The sequence below is a fragment of the Chrysemys picta genome, chromosome 12 (assembly GCF_011386835.1).
Source record: "Chrysemys picta bellii isolate R12L10 chromosome 12, ASM1138683v2, whole genome shotgun sequence".
Lineage (NCBI taxonomy): Eukaryota > Metazoa > Chordata > Testudines > Emydidae > Chrysemys > Chrysemys picta.
In genome coordinates, this window is record NC_088802.1 from 11,410,479 (window position 1) to 11,424,247 (window position 13,769).

A 13,769-nucleotide genomic window follows, 5' to 3' on the forward strand; every position below is an offset into this window, starting at 1 on the left:
GTAGGAGTAAGCGTAAATTTTGAAACCGGTCGGATATCAAAGTGGTCCAATTAAAAGAAATCTGATACCTAAGATCTAATTGTAGGGCTTTGTCTGCTGGACAATAAATAATGTGATTTACTGTGGCCGTGGTGAGATTAAAATGTAAGTCTAGCAAAGAGGTGGCCTTAATGTATACGCAGCTATCATTAGCTTGGAATAGCAACTGTCCTGTCAGGGTAGTTCCTTGTCCCATATCTGCTCAACAAACTTTGTTAAACATTGTGACCAGGGCCGGCTTCAGGGTTTTGGCTGCCCCAAGCAGCCAAAAAAAAAAAAAAAAAAAGCCGTGAGCGGGAGTGAGGGACCGTCCGCTGAATTGCCGCAGAATAGCTGGACCTGCCGCCCCTCTCCTGAGTGGCCGCCCCAAGCACCTGCTTGCCAAGCTGGTGCCTGGAGCTGGCCCTGATTGTGACAGCTTCCCCTTGCTTCAATTTCCTTACATACTGAAGCTGCAGGAGTTCCAAGGGCCAAAATGTCCACTGATTCCCTATTCCAATCCAAATATCAGGTGTTATTCCAGGAGCACTAACAAGAAATTGGCTAGGCATTACCAGGTGGTCTAATCTCCCAGATGTCACGGTGAATAATCCAGTCCCACATGCATCCTTCCCATGGACACGGCAGGATTCAGTATGTGGAAGCCCACACCAACCTGGACGCGATAAGTCGAACCTGGAAGTGCTTGCCGTCGACTGCGGTACTCCAGCTAGACGAGAGGAGTACCGCGGAGTCAATGGGGAGCCGCGGAGTCGACGGGGGAGCCTGCCTGCCGCGTGTGGACCGAGGTAAGATCGAACTAAGGTACTTGAAACTTCAGCTACGTTATTCACGTAGCTGAAGTTGCATACCTTAGTTCGATTTGGGGGGTTAGTGTAGACCAAGCCTTAGTTACTTACTGAGATCATTTCAATACCGGTAAAATTTCCAGTGGCAGAACACACTCTCTGAGTATGAGTCTGATTATTTACTAATTGGGTAACCAAAACAACAAGGAACCCTTCCCCCTGATATACTACAGACCCCTGGAATGGCCATTATATCAATCCTATTATAAAACCTTAATTTCAAATTCTTGAAGCTCATTTGTAGTGATGTCATATACTTTTATCTCCTTTGACCAGTCTTTTTCCACTCAATTGTTCGCTTATATGGGATACCCTGAACCTTAAAAATAAACTTTTTCAGACAATATTTAAATAAATCACTAAAGTGTGAAGGCCTTGGCCATTGGGTTTTATCAGATATATGGCATTGTCTGTATTTAGATGTTTTACAGGGGTAATAGTGTAATGGAGGGGTTGGCGGGGGCAGTGGCAACAAGGTGCCTTTGGTATTTGTCATTTAAAATCCAGTTAGGTAGGGCAATACATGCTGAAGGACTTATCCAAAAACACAGGGCGCAGCCTGTGGAATAAACCCCCAAATTCAATCAATACCACATTCCCAAACATGAGTCCCAAAAGTTTCTTCCTGCCAGTGTATAATTTTTTGTTTCTTCACCAGGGTCAGTTCTTAATGTCTTTTGTAGTCAGGAATTCCTGGACTTTGGCAATTTCAGCGGAGTGAGTGTTCCTCCTTCTTTCCTGAAGGAATCGTGGCTCAGCATCATACAGGAGAGAGGTTACCAGCACATCACCCTGTAGTGCTTTGGTTTCTGTATCAAATACTGAATGCAGGTTAGCTCTGTCACTGGACAAGGGAGAGGTTACCAGCACATCACCTTGTCCTTTTCTCCTGCTGTTCAGAAGGAAGAAAAGAAATATCAAAAGGAGACGCAGTGAGACGCATGGGTCCAGGCAGTCAATCCTTGGCACTTCATAGTAGTGTTGGTAGTCAGCAGGACTTGGTAAGGGCCTTTCCAGTGTGGAGCCAAAGCAGTCTTTCATTGGTGGAGCTTTACATAGATCCATTCTCCTGGTTCCAAGGAGTGGCAGGGCTGCTAGGGTCTTTGGGTAGCGCTTCTTTTACCTGTGAGAAAAGAAACTAACACATTTCATTAATGCCTGGCAGTGTTTTGCAGATTTTACAGCTGCTTGGGCACATTCAAGCCCCCACTTCTTGGTTGTCAGCCAAGTCTTAGCTGTGAGCAGTGTCCTTGAATGGAGCCAGTGTCTTATCTTTGGACTGAGTTTGCTAGTTATAGTTTTTTTAGTTAACTTGTTCTGTTCTTTTTCCTTCTCCCCTTCTTGGCTTCTTTTAACCTACAAAAGAAACTTCCACTCTTCACTCATACACCTTTTCCCAACAATGAACACATACACATTGCCATTATACAGTACTTTAGTCTTATTATTCAATGTATGCCACATACACCCTTCCAGTAAAATAACTTTATTCCAGAGCTTTGGAGCAACAAGCCAGGACAAGCAAACCCACTTTTCAGGAGTTTACTTGGTACAACCTCTGGTGTCCAATAGCTGTCCTCCCTCCCCAGCCCTCTGGTTGGCAGGGGCCAAACTGAATGCAGGGTGGGGGGCCCCAGCTGGGAGGTGGGAAAGGAGAGGGGCTCAGGGGCACAATCATGGGGGGGGATGGTGGTGGCAGATGTGCTGGATCTAGGCTGGTGGGCCCTGCCGCACCCCCTGGCTTGAAGGGGTTTCTCAATGGCTCTCAGTGCCCCCCACACACACACACACACTGTACAGATTGTTTCAGCGCCTCTGCCTGGGACTAGGAGCCAGGGATAAGAACAGGGTACAGCTGGCGGGGGGTGAACCTGGGGCTGGGGGAGGCAGGCTGGGAACACAGTATAGAACAGATCTTGTTAACACAGAAATCAAAGTCCATCTTGGGGAGCATCCAGAGACCGGATCCGGCCCTGGGCTCTCCCCGCTGATTCCCAAAACAAGAGACTGACCCGATTCCAGCCCCCCATCTTCAGTGACATCCAGCTGCCCCTCCTCCGTGCTTTCTCTCTTTTCCAGGAAAACAGGTCACCTGGCCTCCCCCTATCTCTTTGTTCTCCCACACCTTTGGCTGGTTCCTTGCAGAGGACGGGGTCAGGCCATCGCTTCCAGGATACAGAATTTTGGCCATTCTCTATGCCCAGGCAGCCACTCTACAGTCACACCTGCCCTCTAGAGATCTCTGCAATGATCACACACCCGTATCCCACCAGCTTGATACTTGAGTAACACATGGGGAAACTGAGGCACACACATGATATTCAGAGAAACCATTAAGACCATTCCAGCTTCATCACACCCCTCTGAAACCAGCCCAGGAGCACTTTCTCCAGTGGCTGGAACCACTCTATTCATACCAGCCCCTGAGCCTGAGCTCCCAGGTGATGGAGAGACCTGGGAAAAGGGCTGAAGCCAGGCAGAGAAATGACTCTGCACAAAGGACACCTTTTAGGGACCTACTGGTGTTGCAGGGTGTTCAGTGCTGGGGGGGTGGGCAGGTCTGTATTGTGATAAAGTGACTGAGGGTTTTCCCAGTGTGGCAGAGTTCAGAGCGTCTGTCTGCAGGGAGAGACGGGGGACATGGACACAAGCCCCTTCTGTAACCTCTCCCATTGCCCCTCTCGCCCTGACAAGCTAAGGAATCACATCCACATTTTGTTCCAGATCGTCCGGTCTTCCAGGGGACAGAGAAGGGAAATGGCTGTGATTGAGACAGCTCTGGTAGGGGAGTTGAAGGGAGCTGCGCGGGGTGGGGGAAGAGGAGGATTTGGTGTAGAGCGGGAGGGGCACGAAACACACAGTGTGAGGCAGTTTGGGGACAGGGTGTGATAAACCTGCTGGAAAATGATCAACCTGGGCCTGATTTTGTGAACAGGCCCATTGGCTAGGGGCGGAGGGGGACATTCCTCCATTTCTGACACTGGAAACACCCCACTAGCTGCTGTGAAATACAAAGGGAAGCTGTTGGGATTCCTGTCCCTCTCTCTGGCTCAGAGCTCTGCTTCTCGTATCAGCCTGTGGCTGGCAGGCGTGTGGGAAATGAGAAGACCCTGCCCTGCTCCACCTGCTGTGAAGGAAAAGGAGCTCTCACCTTCACCCCACCCCCTGAAGCCTCCTGGCTGCTCTGAGCAGGGTGTGGGGGGATTTCTGCTTTTCTGGCCCTCCCAGAGCTTCTCTGTTTTGCTTATTTTTCCCTGTGACTAGTGCAGAGGTGGGCAAACTATGCCCGTGGGCCACATCTGGCCCACGGGACCGTCCTGCCCAGCCCTTGAGCTCCTGGCCAATGAGGCTTGCCCCTGGCCCCTCCCTTGCTGTCCCCCCTTCTCCACAGCCTCAACTTGCCATGCCGCCAGTGCTCTAAACTGCGTGGTGGTGTGGCTGGCTCCAGCCAGATTGCACAGCTACTAGTCCTGGTGCTCTGACCAGCACAGTAAGCGGTCAGGGGTGGGGGTTGGATAAGGGGCAGGGTTTCCAGGGGACAGGGAGCAGGGGGTGGTTCGATAGGTGTGGGAATCTCGGGGGGCCTGAAAAGGGGGGGGTTTCAATAGGGGTCAGGGCAGTCAGGGGACAGGGGGAATTGGATAGGGTGTGGAGTCCTGGGGTCTGCATGTCTGAGACTGGTCAGCTTCTTCCCTGGTCAGTTAGATTGGAGGGGAATGGGCTCCGTAATGCACAGCTGCCGTGTGAAAGAGACTTGCATCTCCATACACTCTCCAGTGAGAACAGGGTGTCAAAACCTACCAGATATACTGAATCATCCCAATCTGACCCTCCTCGCTTTCCAGGCGGAGAAGCCCTGTATTGTCCTGTCTGTGTTGTTTCTCATTCACACACACAATCCCTGTTCACTTCCCTCCTTGCTAACAGCTCTAGCCATGTGGAGGGCTCTGGGCTCTGCCGGTTTAGAAATGGGCAGGTGTTTACCTCCAGAGCTGGGTATGCGTCAGCAGGGCCCCCAGAGAGCACAGATCCTAGGAACTCCTAGTGAGGGCGTCACAATTCCCCCCACCTCCCCAGACGTCTGCCTCCCCCAAGGTGGCTCAGTGACCATGTTCCCATCCTCTTGGATTCCATGTTCTGCCAGCAGAGCACAGGGACAGGTTCCACCCATGGAATGTCCTTTCTGACAGACACTCTCTCAATCCTCCACACACCCTGATCTGGTCTGATTTCACTCCCTGCACAGGGTCCCCCCTTCCCAAACCTGAACTGATCTCCCGCCTGGAATGAGGGAAAGAGCCATGAGTGCCCAATCGTTAGGCCTGTGAGGAAACAGAGATCCTGAGAGGTGCCTGCACAGGTGAGGACTGACACATAAACCATCTGGTGAATGAAGGAAAAAGTGGAGAATCCCAAAAATGTAGTATCAGTAAGTGCCCTCAGTTCTTCCTCATCTCACCCAGGGCAGGGCTGTAGTCAGCAGATATGACTAACATCGCTTTCCACCTGTCCTGTTACTTGCAGGAGTTTCCTTCCCAATGTTTCTTCTCTGTGAATTTTTGGGTGGGATGTGGAGGTAGAATCCTATTATAAAACCTTAATTTCAAATTCAGCTTTAGTATGTTGGGTTTTCCCTCCATGCTATTCCTCTTTCTTTCTCCCAGGCACAATGACTCCTGACTGGATTGTCTCTCTCCCAGCAGGGGAAGTGGAACCAGAGGGGACCTTTGTGGGAAGAGCTGAAGGGAATTTTTCCCAATGCTTGGAACAGGGAGAAGAGTGGGGAAATTGGCAGAGGTCAGAAAGGCTTCTGGGAAACCACTCAAGGGAGCAAATTGATTAATCTATTAGCTGTGGGGAAGGATACAGGGATCCCACAGCCCGGCAGACAACCTGGAAGGAAGACAAATGCTACGAATGCCTTGGTTATGGGAAAGGATTCATTCTGAGACCACAGCTTGTTACGCCTCAAACAATTCATACTGGAGACGAATCACTTCAGTGCTTGGACCATGGGGAAAACTTCAATAACTGCTCATATCTTAATAACCATGGGAGAAGCCACACAGGACAGAAACCCTATCAATGCCTTGAGGGCAAGAACTACTTGAATTGGAAGGTAGCACTGATAAGCCACATAGGAGGGAGACTCCATAAATGTTTAGACTGTGGAAAAAGTTTTATATGGAAGTCAGACGTTGTCAGACATCAGGCTATCCGCATAGGAAAGAGATCCCATAAGTGTTTGGACTGTGGGAAAAGTTTCACAAACAAATCAATTCTTATAACACATCAGAGGATCCATACAGGAGAGAGACCCCGTTATTGCTCAGACAGTGGAAAAAGTTTCATACAGAGGTCACATCTTGTTAGACATCAGGCAATCGACACAGGAGACAGATCCCATAACTGCTTAATTTGTGGAAAAAGTTTCATACTGAGGTCAGCCCTTGTTTCACATCAGAGAATCCACAAAGGAGAGAGACCCCACATGTGCTTAGACTGTGGGAAAAGTTTCATACAGAGGTCAAATCTTGTTGAACATCAAGCAATCCACACTGGAGAGAGACTGCATAAGTGTTTGGACTGTGGGAAAAGTTTCATACACAATCAAATCTTATAACACATCAGAGGATCCATACAGGAGAGAGACCCTATCAATGCTGAAACTGTGGCAGAAGTTTTATAAAGAGGTCAACCCTGTTAAACATCAAGCAATCCATACAAGGGGAAGATCATAAGTGCTTGAACTCTGGGAAAGGTTTCAGAAACAGATCAGTCCTTCTAAACATCTGGCAAAACACACATAGTGCTTAGACTGTGGAAAAACAGTTCAAATAGATGTCAGCCCGTGTTTTACATCAGAGAATCCACCCAGGGGAGACACCCCTGCTTAGCCCGTGGAAAGAGTTTTATATGGAGATCAAACATTGTTAAACATCCAGCAATCCACAGAGGAGAGAGACCCGAGAAGTGCCTAGACTGTGGGAACCATTTTAGAAACTGATCAGTTCTTGTTTCACATGAGAAAATTTAAAAATAAAGACGGTACAAACGATTCAAGGAGTCAGGTGTCAGTCATTGGGGGGAACATACAGAGTATGTGGGGATGTTGTTGTGTTGGGGTTGGCAGCTCACATAACATATACGGACTGTAGTGTCCCCAATGGGGGGGTCGGTGGCGGGCGAGATCAAGACCTAGTTGATAATCGGTGAGGGTCAATCATCCATACATGGGGTACCAGTAGCCATGGGCACAAGTAGGTGGGTTGGGTGATGGTGATGGGGCGACCCTCACGGGGTGGGATCCAGGGGATCCAGGGGAAAGAAGCCCTGCAGGGTGGGGGGGGGGGGGTTGATAGGTCCCATCCCCCTTGCGGGCGGGTGAGGTCTCCCCGGCTCACTCCTGAGTATTGACGGTGGCCGGTGAGGTTGGGTGGGTTCAGGGCTCGAGAGACAAGGCCCATCGGGGGGGGGGGGGGGAATATAGGCCACTTCCCCTTTGTCGGTGGGCAGGGTCCCCTTGGCACACTCTTGTTATCGGCGGTGGCCGGGTTCAGGGCTGGGGCGGGGGGGGAAGGATGGGACCCCTCCCCCTTCCAAGTGGGCAAGGTCTTCCTGGTTCGCCCTCAGCACTGGAAGCGGCTGGTGGGGTTGGGTGGGAAGGGGCTCAGGGGGGTAGGATCTCTGCCCCCTTGTCGGTGGGCGAGGGCTCCCCGGCTCGCTCTTGGCATTGGCGGCGGCCAGTGAGGTTGGGTGGGCGGATTTGGGGCTCAGGCCTAGCGGGGGGGGAAGGGTGGTAGGTCCCTTGTGGGTGGGCGAGGTTTCCCTGGCTCGCTCCCGGAGTTGGCGGTGGCCGGTGAAGTTGGGTGGGTTAGGGGCTCAGGGGGTAAGGTCCAGTGGGGGGAAGGAGGGGGGAGTTAGCGAGTCCCTCCTCCCTTGCAGGTGGGCGAGGTCTAATCGGCCCGCTCTTGGTATTGGCGGTGGCCGGTGATGTGTTCCGTGTAAATGTCCCGGGACCAACGGATAGTGTCCGAGACCATCAGGCGTCTCATGAGCCGTGCATAGTGACGGCCCACTCCACAGGTCCTCAGCACTCTCTCGTTGCACGGGTCCCAGGCGCCCAGGGCCCCGACCAGCAGGGCGTCGGTGTGTACTTCATAGCCCTTCGACCGCAGGGTGTCAGCCAGGGGGGCATATTTTTCAAGCTTGCGGGCTCGGGCTTCACGGAAGGCTGGGGTCCTGTTCTCGAATGGGATCGTAATGTCGACCATGATGACCTTTTTCCCGACCTCGTCCGTGATGACGATGTCTGGGCGCAGCAGGCTGTCGGTACCAGGGACGGTGCGATTGACGGCGACTTCCCCCAGGCGTGGGTCAATGGCCTTCACCAGGCGATCCTGGACGGCGTTGTGGCGCAGCTGCCAGGCTCTGGCATGGGGCTTGCAGCTGCATAGGACGTGGGGTAGGGTTTCGGCAACGTACCCGCACTTCCTGCAGCGCTTGTCCCGGGTCCCGTGGCGGACGGCTCCGTTGAGGGGGACGCAATTCAGCCGGGCTCGGTGTATGAATCTCCAGTCGGCGAACCGGGTGAAGCTGCCCGTGGGGAGGAAGTGGTTGCTAGAGTCCCACTTGCTGGTCACCTCGAAGGCCTTACCCTGGTCAGGTTTTTTCTTCAGGGTGTCTATGTAGAGCGCGTGGACGGCGGCCTTCAGGGATCTCTCGAGCATGCCTCTGGCTCCGGGGGTGATGACAGTGTTGTCCTCCGACTCGGTCCGCGGTATCAGTATTCCCAGTTCCCGGCGTTCCATCTACACAAGAGCAAAACTCCGTAAGTACTTGTACTGTGGCAAAAGTGGCAAAAGTTACACACTGAGATCACACCTCATTAAACACTGGAGAATTCACTGGAATATTGTTTGAGGGAGAAAGCAATATGGCACATTTAATGTGAACGCAGAGAATTCTAAATTGGAGTAAAAGATAAGTAATTCAGTTTCTATTCCTAGCCAAGATTGTTCACCACACACCCACACACATCCACACCCACACTCTTATACAGATGGAACATAATTACCAGCCTCAGTTGCTCGTACTAATCCACTGGCCAGGTGGTCTAGTCATGAGGGGGGTAGCTGGGTCCTGTCGGTGTGCACCGATGCTCCTGGAGGATGAATGTAGAACGGGAAGAAGAACTAAACCCTATGGTTTTGCACCCATCTTTTTATATGTTTCTGTCCATAGATCCTGTCCTGTCCCACTGCCCCTGGACACTGTATGACCATGAGTCATCAGTTAATGGCAGATGTGACTTTGATCTTTTTCTTGATGGGGCTTTTGTTTTTCTTTCTCTTGGGTGGGTTCTTTTGCAAGTTTCACCCATATTGTTCTTCAGCCATCAGGGTGGTGCTGGCAGCTGGTCTTTGAGATGAGCTGGCCTCAGGGACTGATCCCATCACACGCCCACATTCACATTTTTAAATGAAACACACACACCTAACTTTAAACAGTTTCAGTTACAATATGGAGTTGCTTTAGTTACAATGTATCAGTGGTTTAAGATGGGGGATTTAGTTACAATATGAAGGGGTCGACGCTACGCACATCTCATGCGGTGACTCATGGTCTCAGACGCCATCCGATGGTCCAGGGACATCTACATCAAGCACATCACCGGCCACCAACAGTACCAGGAGGCGTGAGCCAGAGTGACATCGTTCTCCCACTACAAGAAAGGGACCAAGTGACCTTCTCCTTTGGATCATATGAACTGGAATCATAAACTCCCTGAGCATTAAGTCTCACCAAATGAGGGTCAATCCATCCTCCTCATCATATCCACTCATTATTATCCACACCCGAACATAGGCACTTTATGAACTTCATACCCTCAAATCTCAATGTCTGTACTCTGACCCCCAATCGGGGATATTGCAGATTATGTATTCCTCATGCCACCTTATCTTAAAACAAATTTTGCACCCTCGATAATCTGTATGTTATTCCCTGATAACCAGAAATTTCTAGGCTCAAACTCTGTTCACTATTTTTTTAACATCATCTTAATAAAATTTTTAAATCTGTTAAAAGAAAAGAGTTACAGTAACAGATTCTTCCAAAGCAATTCTTCATAAGCTACTAACACATAATTTGTCCAAAGGTGGTTAACACCGTTTCATTTATAAAAAGACAATTTCATTAATAATAAAAGGTGGTTTCATTACAGTAATTTCATTGCAAGTATGCCGAGCCATATTGGTAGGTGTAATTTATTAAAAGGGTGATTTCATTCTTCAGCCCTACAACCTGTCCTGAAAGAGTTAAGAACCTTGCAGGCTATTTGACCCAGATTTCAACCTTTAGAGACATGTTAGAGAAGTCTGTAAATGGTATTTGGGGCCATTCCAAGTTATATAGATTAGAACTTTGAAATTTAAACTTGTATTGTTAAGAAAATGGAAGAAATAGCAGTGTGGTTGATTAATCATGATTAACTCAAAAATAATTGTGGGTAGAAAAATTAATCTCGATGGATCACATTGTTAAATAATAGAATACCAATTGAAATTTGTTAAATTTCTACATTTTAATATCTATTGATTTCTATCACAATAAAGCATAGGAAGTGTACAGTGCTCACTTTATATTATTTGTATTAGAAATATTTGTACTGTAAACATGAAAAGCAAAAATAGTGTATTTCAATTCACCTCATACAAGTACTGTAGTGCAATCTCCTTATCATGAAAGTGTAATTTAGAAACATAGATTATTTTTGTGCACTCAAAAATAATGCAATTAAAATCTTTAGAGCCTAGAAGTCCACTCAATTCTACTTCTTTTTCTGCCAACCGCTTAGACAAACAGGTTTGTTTCCATTGCCGGAGGTAATGCTGCAAGTGAGAAGAGGCAATTTTATGACACTGTTGCAGCCAGAGTTGCAAGATATTTACATGCCAGATGTGCTAAAGATTCCTCTGTCCCTTCATGCTTCAATCACCATTGCTTAGCCTCCCTTCCCCCGCCCTGCTGTACGTGCTGCTCATGCTCAGACCAGAGTTGATCATTCTTCAGCTTTTCAGCCTCTTCTAGGGTCTGTGGGGAAAATTTTTCATTTGCCAGTGGGGTTGCCTACTCTCCTGGACTAGATGCCATTTGCAGCAATGGTGCCTGGTAGGGTGACCAGGCAGCAAATGTGAAAAATCAGGACAGGGAGTGGGGGGTAATAGGAGCCCATATAAGAAAAAGACCCAAAAATCAGGACTGTCCCTATAAAATCGGGACATCTGGTCACCCTAGCGCCTGGCCTGGGAGAGTTGGAAATCTTATCTGACAGGGAAATCCCCTCTGGCTGGCATTTCCCTTTTCCCTACCTCCTGCCGAAGGAGAGTCAATTGGCATTTATTTATGTTTTGAGGTTCTCCCATGGACATAGCTGCTATCGCCCATTGGGGTAGATTAATTAACTCTCCTGCAGGTGCAGTATAGAAAACTGCTCCATGTAGGAATGTGCTACTTATGGTGCACTGAGCATGCTCAATAATATCTGCTGAAGCCACTTCCCTTCATCCTGCCCTTAATAAGTGTAAGATTGTGCTGACTGCTTTTTACAGGGGTAAAAAGGGGGCAAATCGGAGGAGAGGGGCAGCCAGGGTCTAAGCAGGGGGCAAAAATTGACTGGTCAGGGGGTCATTCACCTGACAAACACCTGCCAGGAATGGTCTAGAAGATAATACTTAGTCCTGCCATGAGTGCAGGGGACAAGAAATGAGTGCAGGGGACAAACTGCTATCTGTAGTCATTTGCTACATCAGAGAGCAGTTTTTTTACAATAGCCGTTTCTTACAAACCAGTTACAGATCAGCAACTGGTACAGGTAGCACATTCCTACAGGGAAGGTTCCTATCTCTCATTGTGTGCAGAGCAGGGGGAAGCCAACCCATGCTGCACTGAGGGCTGGGACAGTGACACCTGGGAGGGGTAAGAGGAAGGGGGAACTGAAAGAGGGCTGAAGAGGGGAAGGGGGTGTAGATAAGGTGCGATTGAGGGGGGATGAGGGATGGGTCAGGGGCAGATGCAGGAGGCAGGGAATGGCTGAAGGGGGGATGGGGCGATGCAGGGGAATTAGGAAAGACTTAGGAGCCAGATGGGAACAGGGCTACAATAGAGGGACACTCTGGGGGGGTCACTGAGAAAAAGGTGGGACATGGGGAGAGGAGGCTGCGGGGAGGTTGTGAAAGCAAGAGCAGACTGGCTGGGGAAGGGAGGGAAAGAGGGTGGGGGTCGGGGAGAAGGAGAGGCAAAGATACAATGGCAGCTCCCCCACCCCATGGGGCAGGAGTGGGGAAGGGGCTGCCCCACCCAGTCAGGAAAGCTTTGGGGGTTTGTGGAGGCTTCCGCCTAGAGGCTCAGAAGCTACAAGGCAGGTGTCCAGACTAGAGATGAAAATAGCATGTAAAAAGTAACCGTTTCAACTATTAAAATTGTACTGGTAACATGTTAAGGAGTTCATAACATGGGCATCTGGCCACCATCCTGGCTGCCACCATGACTGGTTTAGCCTTGCAAAGCACAGGCGTGGCGGCTGGAATTGCTCTGGGCTCAGTGGAATACTTTTTAGACTGTCTGTGCGCCCCCCCGCCCCCTTGAGGTGGGGCTGGGAGAAAGACCATGGCTCCGGGAGAGGGGGAGTCGGGATGCAGACAGGGGTGAGGTGCCTGAGGCCGGACGTAGAAGCTGATGAAGTCATCTCCGTCTTACTGGCATTTCCCTCACCCCCACCCACCATGGGATGTTGCAGTCCACGGCCTGCACCCTGTGGAACCCTGGGGGAGGGCAGGGACAAAACTAGGTCAGCAGCCAGAAGTGCTCAAAGATCAGGAGTCTGCCCCCCTTCCCCTCCAATCATCTTACAGAGATTATCAAGTGTGTGGGGCTTTTTATTTGCCGTCTGGATTTGCACCTATACAGGGACACTGTGAAGAAGGTCCTGTCACCTGAGGGCATGTGGCCACCGCCAGAGCATGTGTCTGACCCGCAGAATCCCTGCAGCATAGCCAGGGCCTGAGCAGGAGGCCTAATCCAGAGGTGGGCAAACTACGACCCACAGGCCACATCCAGCCCGCGGGACCGTCCTGCCTGGCCTGCGAGCTCCCAGCCGGGGAGGATAGCCCCCGGCCCCTCCAGCTGTCCCCCATCCTCCGCAGCCTCACTTCGACCTGCCATGACGGCACGCTGGGCAGGAAAACAGGGAGGGAGGCACACCCACATCAATGATTTAATTGTGGCCTTGCACAACGTTGTGCCACAAAAGATTGTGTCTTCACTAAATGGAAAAATGGTCTCAATAATTGCCGGTGACACTCCTGACTGTGGACACCGCGAAGAGATGTCCGTTGTGGTGCGGTATTTTGACCATGAAAAACATAGTCCAGTTGAACATTTTGTGTCTGTTCAGAGACTATTAACAGTTGATGCTCAGTCTATTTTTGACCAGTTAAATGACGTCCTTGGCATTCTTAAAATTGACTGGTGATGTCCGTCTGTTTTGATGGTGCATCTACTATGTCTGGATGTACTGCGGGAGTTCAAATGAAATGTAAAGAAAGAAACAGTGAAATACTCTATGTACACTGCTATGCACATTGTTTGAACCTCGTCCTAGTAGATGCATGCACTTCAAGTAAACAAAACAGAACTGTCTTTGATTTTTTTGGTGTTATTCAGACTCTTTATGCCTTCATGGAGGGGAGTCCTGTGTGACATGCAGTAATGGAGAAGATTTCACAAGTAGGATCCTAGTTGAAGATTTTGAAGTCACTGTCAAACACAAGATGGGCATGCAGATCAGAAGCAGTGGCTGCTGTAAAATAAAACTACTCC